The following is an 11,522-nucleotide window of genomic DNA, read 5'->3' on the forward strand; positions in this document are numbered from 1 at the left end:
CGCTTGGGGGAAAATGCAGTCATAGGTCACAGCCAACATGGGTTCACAAGGGGTAGGACCTACTTAAAAAAAATTGATTTCCTTTTATGATGTGATCATCTATCTAGGTGATCAAGGGAAGCCATTGGATGTAATCTTTTTGTATTTCAGAAAAAGCTTTTGATACAATTTCTCATAGGATCCTACTGGACAAAATATCCAGCATACAGCTAGATAAAAACATCATATGATGGGTGGATAATTGGCTGACTGGTAAGGCTCAAAGGGTTATGGTGAATGGGGTTACAACAGGCTGGTGGCCAGTCACCAGTGGGGTCCCCCAGGGCTCCATTTTAGGGACAGTTCTTTACAATGGTTTCATAAATAACTTGGATGTAGCACTAGAAGGAGTTTTGAGTAAGTTTGCTGATGATACTAAACTGGGAGGAGTTGTTGACTCTGTTGAGGGTGGAAAGGCCTTGCAGAGAGATTTGGACAAATTGGAGAACTGGGCAATCACCAACAGAATGAAGTTCAACAAAAGCAAGTTCTGGGAAGGGGAAACCCTGGCTATATGTACAGACTATGATGATGAGATGATGGAGAACAGCCCCACAGAGAGGGATCCAGGGGTTGTGGTTGATAGCAAGTTGGATATGAGCCAGCAGTGTGCTGTGGCAGCCAGGAGGGCAAACTATCCTGTGATGTATCAAGCACGGCATTGCTAGTCAGTTGAGGGAAGTGATTGTCCTACTCTACTATGTGCTGGTGTAGCCTCACCTTGAGTACTGTGTGTAGTTCTGGGCAGCACAGTACAAAAAGGTTGTGAAAGTATTGGAGAGTGTCCAGAAAAGGGCTACAGAGATGATGAAGTGCCTAGAGGAAAGACATATGAGGAGCAGCTGAGGCCACTTGGTTTATCCAGCTTGGAAAAGAGGAAGCTCAGGGGAGACCTCATGGCGGTCTATAGCTTCCTCACAAGAGGGAAGCGGAGCGGCAGATGTCAATCTCGCCTCAGGTGACAGCAACAAGACCCAAGGGAACATCATGAAGTTGTGACAGGGGAAGTTCAGGTTGGATATCAGGAAAAGTTTCTTCACTGGAACAGGCTCCCCAGTGGGGAATGTAGTCATGGCACCAAGCCTGTCAGAGTTTAAGAAGCATTTGGGCTGTGCTCTCAGTCATATGGTCTGAATTTTGGGGTAGATCTGTGTGGAGCCAGTAGTTGGACTTAATGATCCTTGTGGGCAGTTAGTTAACTTGCGTTGCGGGTTAATTGTTAACTAAGGGCCTTGATATTTATATCAGAAGAGCAATCATGCATCTTATCTCACTGTCTTTCCTTCTGTTTTTACTAGAAATTTAGGCTTGGATCCAGAGATTCTTTTTCAGTAAGTCAGCTATCATATCTGATATTTCTTACAATGAAGTTTACATTAGATAAATTAGCATTTTCTGACTGACTACCACCACTCCTTCTTACCAAAAAAATAAAAAAAAAAAAAAAATTGTTTAATGCTGAAATATTAGGACAGTTTTAACACTGATTCTAGGAATGTGTAACCAATGGTTTAACTGGAGTCAAAGGTTTTTGGTTTTTGTTTTGGCTTTGGCTTCAGTGGATATGTAATATAGGTATGTTGATAAATGTTGCCTAAGGGAAGGGAAGAAAGGGAAGGGAAGAAAGTTGTAAAGAGTCTTGAAACTCATACCTTTATTACAGATATTTATGATTTTCAGTACTGTTAAACTCATATAAAAATGAGATTCACTCTGAGAAGGTAAGTAATACCTGTGTCATAAATAACTTTGATTTTTGTGTAGCACCACCAAAAAATCCCCTTATTTTCCTACTGCTTCTGATCATACTAGAAACCCTTTCTTAAACTGAATCTTGGGTGCTAGAAACTTGGTTTAAATATTTAAGGTGAACTCACATTTAGATTAAGTATGCTAGTCAAAAGTGATTTATTTTTTTTTTCAAAGATAATGAGCATGGGGAGAACGAGTTCTAAGAGGTTAAAGAGGCTGTTCTCTAGAATGTATAAGTTGAAGACTGATACACACTGATACAGACTAAAATGTGATTTGAATCTTTGCTTTATCCTTTCAGAACTGCAGGGAGAGTCAGACAATTGACAAGTTCAAGACGGTTCTAGTCTTTGTAATTTTAGTAATTCAATCTCATGTTTAGTATTTAGTTATTAAATATAAATAAGCTTGTGGCTACAGTCAGTAAAATTCTTAACTTATTTCTTGGCATGTCTTGGACTCTGAGGCTATTTCAGTGTGAGACATTATACACATTGTTTATCACAGGAGATCATCTTTTAAGGATAAGACTCAGAGGTGATAGCTAATAAGAAAACATCTGTAAGAAAGAAATATTATTTCTCTGTAAACACTATTTTTAGTTTTCACTCAACCCCCCTGACTGTCCTGAGGGAAGAAAGGGCTGTCGTGGGTGCAGGTGTGCCCTGTTCAAGTAACTGCTTGAGCAGATGACTGGACTGCAGCAAGAAATCGGCAGCCTGAGGGGCTCCTAGGAGTCTCTGAGGGAGACAGATAGGAGGTGTCAACCTACCCCTACTGAAGTCCAGCAGCCCCCTCCTGTAAAGGGTAGCAGCTGCTCACCTGCAGGACAGAGGGCTTGACAGCCCACAAGAGGAAAGGGGCTGGACCCTCGTCTCTGCTTGAAGCAGAAGGAGGCATCTGTCCCCAACACCCATAGTATCCCTGGATAATAGATTTGAGGCTTTTGGGCAGGAAAAGGATGAGGGTCTGGAGAGCAGTAGGAACCCGGGCCCTGTGAAGCATGTCAAGGTTGAGGGAAGTACCAAGCACAGGGGGCAGGGACGGATGGGGCACAGCATCCAAACCAGTGCCACAAAAAAAAGGTAGAGAGTCTTAGTGATGGGTGACTCCTTGCTGGGGGGCACCAAGGCTCCTATTTGCTGTCTGGATAACCTCTCCAGAGAGGTGTGTTGTATTCCTGGAGCGCGTGTCAGAGATGTTAGCCGCAACTCGTTAAACCAGAGGACTATTATCCTCTTACCATCATTCAGGCTGGGTCCTGGGAAGCTGCAACAAGGAAAATGAGTAACATTAAAAAGGACTTTGCATCCCTTGGAAGGATGTTGAAGGGATTGGGGGTGCAGGTAGTGTTCTCTGTCTTCCTGATGGATGACCAGGAACCAGAAAGAAGGAGGAGAATGGGACAGGTAAATAACTGGCTGTGGTGTCTATACCAAGGCTTTACGGATTTTGATCTTGGGCAGGCCTTTGAGAAGCCACGTATGTGGGCTGCTGATGGACTCGGACTCAGCAAGTGGGGCACAAGTGTATTGGGAGCAAGCTCTCTGGACTGATTACCGGGGCTTTAAACCAGATTCAAAGGGGGAAGGGAGGGGATTTAAATGTGACAGAGAAGGGCTGGGGGATGTTGTCACTGCTGTCACTGTTGAAGATAGTAGGGAAAGCCCCCTGAGTTGTCCCACAGGGTTGTCTGAGGGCTTCTCAGAGAAGGTAATATCCCCGATACCCCATCCAGAATTTTCTTGCGTCCCTCTAGGGGTAATTGTGCCTGTTGCTTCCCTAAAGTGCCTGTATACCAATGCATGAAGCATGGGAAATAAACAGCATGAGCTTGAGACCTCTGTATGGTTGCAGGGCCGCAATCACGGAGATGTGGTGGGACAGCTCGCATGACTGGAATGCTGTCACGGAGAGCTACATCCTTCATAAGAAAGACAGGCTGGGGAAATGAGGGGGAGGAGTTGCCCTTTATGTGAAGGAGCAATTAGAATGTACCCAGATCCACCTGGGGGAGGGCAAAGAATGAGTGGAAAGCGTGTGGGTGAGAATTAAGGGCTGGGCTGGTATGGGTGACAGTGTTGTGGGGGTATACCACAGGTCACCAGATCAGGTGGAAGAGGTCGATGAGGCCTTCTACAAGCACCTGGAAGTAGCCTCGTGATCCTGGATGCTGGTTCTCTCTCATAGGGGACATTAATCATCCAGACATCTGTTGGGTAAGCAACTTAGCCAAGCACACACAGTCCAAATGGTTCCTACAATGCATTGAGGACAATTTTCTGATGCAGGTGATGGAAGAGCTGACGAGGTGGGGGGTGCTTCTGGACCTTGTTCTTACCATCAGGGATAGGCTTGTTAGGGATGTGAAGGCTGGGGGCAGCTTGGGATGCAGTGACTATGAGATAGTGGAGTTCAAGATGGAACTTGGTGGAAGAAGGCTAAAAGCAGGATTGCTACTCTGGACTTTTGGAGAGCCAACTTTGACCTCTTCCAGGACCTACCTGGGGGTATCGCATGGGCTAGTTTGCTAGAAGGTAAAGGTGCTTGTGAGAGCTGGGCAACGTTTAAACAACACTTCTTCCAAGTTCAGGATCGGTTCATTCCTAAGAGTAGGAAATCAGGGAAGGGGGGCAGAAGACCTGTGTGGATGAGCAAGGAGCTCATTGACAAGATCAAAAGAAAGAAGAAGGGCTACAAAATGTGGAAAATGGGCCTGTCTCCTTGGGAGGAGTATAGAGTGTTGTCAGTGCTGCAGGGATGCAACGAGGAAGGCTAAAGCCCACCTGAAGATGAAGCTGGCAAAGGAGATAAAGGATAATAAGGTGGTTTTTTTTTGTTTGTTTGTTTGTTTGTTTTTTTAAGTATGTAGACAGTAAAAGGAAGACTAGGGATAATGTGAGTCCCCTGCTGAATGAGACTGGTGTCCTGGTAATGGGAGACGCTGAGAAGGCGGAGATACTGAATGCCTTCTTTGCTTCAGTCTTTGCTTCAAAGACTCCCCCTCGGTACTCCTGGACCCTGGAGGGAGGAGAGAGAGTCTGGGAAATTAAGAGCTCTCCTCTGGTTGAAAATGGAGTGGTTCAGGAGCGTCTGAGTGAGATAAATGCACACAAATCCATAGGCCCTGATGGAATGCATCCATGTATGCTGAAGGAGCTGGCAGAGTTGGTTGCCAAACCGCTCTCTATCGTCTTTGAAAGGTCTTGAAGAACAGGAGAGGTGCCTGAGGACTGGAGGATAGCCAATGTCACTCTAGTCTTCAAAAAGGGCAAGAAGGAGGATCTGGAAAACTACAGGTCAGTCAATCTCACCTTTGTCCCTGGAAAGGTGTTGGAACAGCTTGTTCTGGATGCCATCTCCAAGCAAGTGGAAGAGAAGGTTATGAGGAGTAGTCAGCATGGATTCACCAAGGGAAAATCATGCTCAACCAACCTCGTTGCCTTCTTTGATGGCATCACCAGCTGGGTAGATGGGGGGAGAGTAGTGGATGTCATCTCCCTTGACCAGCAAAGATTTTGATACTGTCTCCCACGACGTCCTGCTAGCAAAGCTGAGAAAGTGTGGGATAGATGACTGGACAGTAAAGTGGGTTGAGAACTGGCTGACTGGCCGAGCTCAGAGGGTGGTAGTCAGCAGCACAGAGTCCAGCTGGAGACCTGTGACTAGCAGTGTTCCCCAGGGGTCAGGGCTGGGTCCGGTCTTGTTCAGCATCTGTATCAACTGCCTTAATGAGGGAAAAATGTCCACCCTCAGCAAGTACACTGATGATACAAAGCTGGGAGGAGTGGCTGACATGCCAGAAGGCTGTGCTGCCATTCAGCGAGACCTGGATAGGCTGGAGAGCTGGGCAGGAAGAAATCAGATGAGGTTCAACAAAAGCAAGTGTAGAGTTCTGCACCTGGGAAGGAACAACTGCATGTATCAGTACAGGCTGAGGGATGACCTGCTGGAGGGGGGCTCTGTGGAGAACGACCTGGGGGTCCTGGTGGACGATAGGTTGGCCATGATCCAGCACTGTGCCCTGGTGGCCAAGAAGGCCAATGGCATCCTGGTGTGCATTAAAAGGAGCGTGGCCAGCAGATCAAGGGAGGTGATCCTTCTCCTCTACTCTGCCCTGGCAGGCCTCACCTGGAGTGCTGTGTCCAGTTCGGGGCTCCCTGGTACAGAAAAGACAGGGATCTCCTGAAAAGAGTCCAGTGGAGGGCCACAAAGATGATACAGGTCATGGAGCATCTCCCCTATGAGGAAAAGCTGAGAGACCTGGGTCTGTTCAGCCTTGAGGAAAGAAGACTGAGGGGGGATCTTATCTATGTTTATAAATACCTGAAGTGTGGGAGACAAAGGGATATGGCCAACCTCTTTTCAGTAGTTTGTGGGGACAGGACAAGGGGCAATAGCCACAAAATGTAGCACAGGAAGTTCTAAACCAATATAAGAAAGAACTTCTTCACGGGGAGAGTGATGGAGTACTGGAACAGGCTGCCCAGGGATGTTGTGGAGTCTCCTTCTCTGGAGATATTCAAGAACCGTCTGGATGGCTACCTGTGCAATTTGCTCTAGGGAACCTGCTTTGGCAGGGGGGTTGGATCCAATGATCTCTGGAGGTTCCTTCCAACCCCTACAATTCTGTGATTTTAACATTGTCTATATTTCACAGTAGTTATTACATTTCAAGTGATACCTGGCAAATATTTTAATACAACATGGTAGTACCTTACCATTCTGTGCATAGGCTAGACTCTCAAGTCTAGATATTTAAAATTAATGCTAAAAAATCTTATTTAAGCATGACTTTTGCAATAGACTTGTTTTCAAAGGTGCTGAAATGAACCTGAATTTCTTTTTCTGTCTTGAAACAGAACAGCAACTTTTCAGTTCGTTAATTCAGAGGAGGTCATTTTATTTTGTGCTTCTCTAAGCGTACACAGTAAATTTGAAAGGTGAGGCAATACTGTTACAGAGTGCTGCATTGCACCTGTGTCTAGTTTAATTAATTCTATAGTAGAAGACTATCTGAGAGTGTCTAGGATTTTTATTTATTTATTTTTTCTGAGATGCCCAGAATTTGACAATGCACTGCACTGTAGAAATTCACAAAGATCATTCCTTTCTAAATTAAATAGCTAGTCAACTCTGCAATTATTAATGAAACACAAACATGGCATAATCTTGATTGCAGTTAGTTTTGTTAAAAATATAATTGCACCACATAATTTATAAATACAAGAATAATAATGTCACAGCAACTGGAGCAACTAGGGTCCTAGCATCTGATACTGGAGTGAGCAGGGTTCTTCTGCTCCCAACCACGGGGTGGAGGTGGTCAGTGTTCCCAAACCAGCTACTTGGGGGGGGTGAAGGCAGCGTGGGTGAGTCAAGTGCAGGCTCCACACCAGCGACTGGAGAAGGGCCACAGGTTGTAGTGCCTGTGCCTGGTGCTGGCTGCTGGAGGGGGCCAAGTGTGTGTATCTTCCCCAGATAATCTTCCCCAGCCTGGTGTGCCTGGGGTGTGCCTGTTTGCCAGCAAACTTTAAACTGGACCAGGCAGTGAGTAGTGGGCACCTTGGATCCTGGCCAGGGTATCAGATGGGCAAGGGAGCCATGCTGGTACACCCAGGAGGACCTGTGAATGCGGTGTGTGTGAGGAACAAGCCTGTGAGTGTTGCGTAATTACCACACGGACACCAGGGTTCTTTCAGGATCAGTAACCGCTACTACTTTATTGATGACAATAGCTTCAGCTCCTATTGAGGACATAACTTCAATTCTCACTTTACTGAGGACAGGCACCCTTCTTATACCAACTGCTCTACAGCAGTACTTTTCCACTAACTATTAATTGGTCGACAACTTTGCCCAGCAACAGCAAACACCCAGCAACATCCATGTCTTCAAAGCTGGAGAACAAGCAGTCTGAGATAGCAAGGCATCTACTGAATCACTCTTCTTTGTTCCTTCTAAACTCTTTACATTCCTCATGTCCTCATCATTAAGGGTCAGATGTTATCACTAACCATGGGGCTTGTCGACCCCCATGGCCACACTCCCACACGTGAGTGCTGCGTGTGTGCAGCAATCTTCAGGCTGTCATCTAGTAGGTGACCTGTGAAGTGGGTAAGCGGGCCCAGAAGGATTTCTTATCTTTTAGATAAGTTTATTTTTCTAGATTTTTCCAGGATTTCTGGGTATCTGGGTAGCATATGACCAGAAATCAGTCAAAATAACAACACATACGTGCTGTGTGTGTAAAGCACATTTAACACATCTTCATATATAGTACAAGTCCAATTGTACTTATCTTCACTCTCGTAATATTCTGTAAGCCTGATTATTACCAGATTGCATGACACAGAGTAGATATCCCAGGCAGAAACCTGATATAGCTGTTACCACAATTGATTTTTATTTTTTTTTTCTAAAACTAAAACTATAATGCATTGGACTGGAAGGAACTTTATGGATCATTTAACCTAATCCCTTCATTGAAAGGCATCTATACAGCAATAACACACAATTCCTGGGAAGGATCTGGCGATAAAAGCCAAAATCAGACATAGAGGCAGAACACAATGTTTACAGTCTGACAAGCATCATCAATCAGTTAGTAACAGCAACATATAATAAGAGAAGGAAAGGTATCAAATACCAAATGACACCAGGGGATATCGATCTATCTATCTCATAAGAAGCAATAAGCTTTTGCTGGCCTAGAATGTATGGTCCTGCTACAACTATAAAATGACTTGCAGTTGCTCCAATGTTAGTTAGTGCACTTCTATTAAGTATTACAATTAGGCACCTATACCTAAACATGGGAGGAGAAAGAACATCTTCCAAAAGAAAAACAAGAACAGCAAACTGAACTTCAGTATTTACTTGCAGTAGAGAAGTAATCGGTTGTTTCTTGAAGTACATTATTTTGGATTTCCAAAATGCTAATGATGTAATTGTTTAGGTCTAGTCATTGTTCCAAGTAAATTATCAGTTGTTTGGTGATGTATTATCAAAATGAGTGTCTGTCTCTGTAATATTTTGTGCAAGAACTTGTGAGAATGGCTGAATAATCTTGAGTAATATATTGTTTTCTACAGTTCTATAAATTGCTGCAGTATTTTGTGATATGCATTATGATGTACTATTTTAAGCCTTGTTACTTGTATTTTTTAACTAAATTATAAAAAAATATAGATAGTCTTTGGCAGTTACATGTACAAAATAATATTTGCGTATCTAAAGAGGTGTGTTACCAAGCACTGTACTGTATCCTAGCTGCACTCATATATATATGCATGTATTAAAAAAAAAAAAAAAAAGAAAACCGAATGTCACTATGAAAGTTTTCTAACATGTCATCTCTTAACAAAATTCAAATAAAATTTCAAATAAACATTGTAAGAAATGGTTTTACGTATGTGACCTTTCTTTAACAAAAACGGTTTTACATCAAAATAATTGGTCTTCCACTAGGAAGAGAGCACATGTAATAAAAGTATAGTTTGCAGAACAGTCCCTGTAATTGTACACACCATGATATTTTCTCCAGTTTATTTTATTTCTAAAGAATTGATCTGTAACCATTCTAGAATCTCCATGAAAGAAACAGCTTTATTTGTTTGTTTGTTTGTTTGTTTTCAGGATTCACTGGAAATACAAAGGTCTAGCATATATATATCAAAGGGTTCTGGCTGGAAGGGCAAAGGTGTAGAAAGTGTGTACTGAATAATACTTGATTTTTTGTTCTCCATGCAAAGACATATTTTGTTGTCATTGTGAATATGTACTGCTAAAGAAATTCAAATAATAGTCTTTTTGAAGTTCAGTACAATACATTCCACTTGCATTCCACTTGCCTTTTTTTTAAAAAACTTTGAACTCTATCCATTAAGGTAGTGCAAGAAGCTTTAATCAAGCTCAGTGCCTTCTGATGTGTGTAGTGAGAAACCATTCTTACATTGAAGAACTAACAATCTAATCAAATAGAAAGGGAAATACACTGTTATTACCTTCATTGTGTTGATAGAAAGATCATAAGCATAAAGTGATATAAAGTGATATTCTGGCATCATTGACATTAATAGCAGATTCCTTTTGATTTCACTGAGACAAAATTTTACTCATTCTGTTTTCTCTGAATTCACTAAGAGCAGCTGTAGCAGAGCCAGAGGTTCTTCAGTTCATATATACATGTATATATAATATATATTTTTTTTTACATATATAATATATATATATTAACAGAAAGATCAGTCAATCTTAAATCTTGGCATTTCACAGAGTATTTTTCTAAGCAGTCTCGATTTCCTTCTCAGAATATAGTACTCATTTTCTACTTGTTGAAGCTCCCAACAGAATTACAATTGTACTTAAAATCTTTAAAATCTTTTAAGAAGAAGAAATAAATAAGACGGGTTTTCACACAGCTATTTGATTGACTGGTCACAGGCAAAATTCTGGAACTATAGTGATATTTATGTAGAGGGAATAAAAGAAAGAGATAAACAGGCAACTGTCACAGAATTATAGGAGAAAAGGATTATTGTAATATACTAAAAATGCTGCCTCTATATTATTATATATTTTTAAAGAATCTAAACTAGCATATTGTCTTCTTGTACAATTGCAGATAACTTATCTGAATTCTTTTTATAGTAGTTATTCTGTCTTCAAAACAGTTACTGGAATAAAATTGCCAAGGACATTTGCAGGAACTGCAGTTCTGTGATTCACCTGTGTAAATCATTCAAGGGGTAGAGCTGAAAAAGGCAAGTTCACATTTTAAGTGACCGGTTTATCTAATGAAGAGCACTAGCTCTAGTTATCTCTAGAGAGAACAGCAATATTTGTGTGAAATGTAACCATTAAACCTGTACATTCATATTTCAGAGCAGTGCATTTTGGTTTTCATTGGAATAAGTAAAGACAGGAGAAAAATTGCACCTCTTGCTACTACCATTTCCAAGTACCGATTGTTTCCAAACTACAGACATACCTATGTGGTGAGATATTGCCGCAGGTAAATCAAGTATGTACTTTTGGCTATAAATGTGTCTTCTTAAGAAAAAAAAGCTTCCATCTACTATTACTACAGCACACACAATGTCAGTTTATATTTTTTAAGTTTATATGTTTTAATATGTGGTAGTTTATATTTTAAGACTATCTGGAAGAAGAATGATGAAGCTCTTCATTTTATCTGATGAATAATAAGATGCAAAATTTCTTAGGCTTTAGTTTTTCCCGTGAAAAAGTATAATTTCTATTATTTCCTTTAGTGAAAATAGCCTTGTAGCTCTCACATAGAGGATTCATGGAGTACAAAAACTATTTGCACCTCACAGAATGTGTTATGGATTTTTATTTTTATTGTTTTGACTGTTTTGTTTGCTTATTTATTTCTGTCTAATCTGTATAGAAATTGATAAGAATGTGTAACTTTTAATACAGAATTTACCATTGTTTTGATGTAAGGCCACAGATAAGTTTACCCAAAGTAGACTCCTATAAAAATGGTGTTAGCATATTAGTGATATTAGTGGAATAATTTAAATTAAAACAAGAAAATAAAACTATTTCTTAGGAGTAGCAAGAAAGGTTCTACAAGAAATAGAATGTACAACAAATACATGAATGCATACTGTCTTTGACAGTTTAAGGGTAAAGACATCCTCTTTATGATGTAAAATATCAATGACAGCCTTAAATATGTGTTTGGTGAAGGAGCTTTTAAA

General features: G+C 41.4%; 1 long non-coding RNA gene across 1 annotated transcript; it reads right to left on the reverse strand.

Moving 5' to 3' along the window:
• Nucleotides 1–2,812: 2,812 nt before the first annotated feature.
• Nucleotides 2,813–3,731, reverse strand: LOC140002400 (uncharacterized). The gene is made up of 2 exons (XR_011808824.1): nt 3,633–3,731; nt 2,813–3,060 (listed from the first exon to the last, which is right to left on the reverse strand). It is a non-coding gene; the product is annotated as an uncharacterized lncRNA (long non-coding RNA).
• Nucleotides 3,732–11,522: the final 7,791 nt, after the last annotated feature.

Source organism: Anas platyrhynchos, chromosome 1 (genome assembly GCF_047663525.1).
Source record: "Anas platyrhynchos isolate ZD024472 breed Pekin duck chromosome 1, IASCAAS_PekinDuck_T2T, whole genome shotgun sequence".
NCBI classification, from domain to species: Eukaryota; Metazoa; Chordata; class Aves; order Anseriformes; family Anatidae; genus Anas; species Anas platyrhynchos.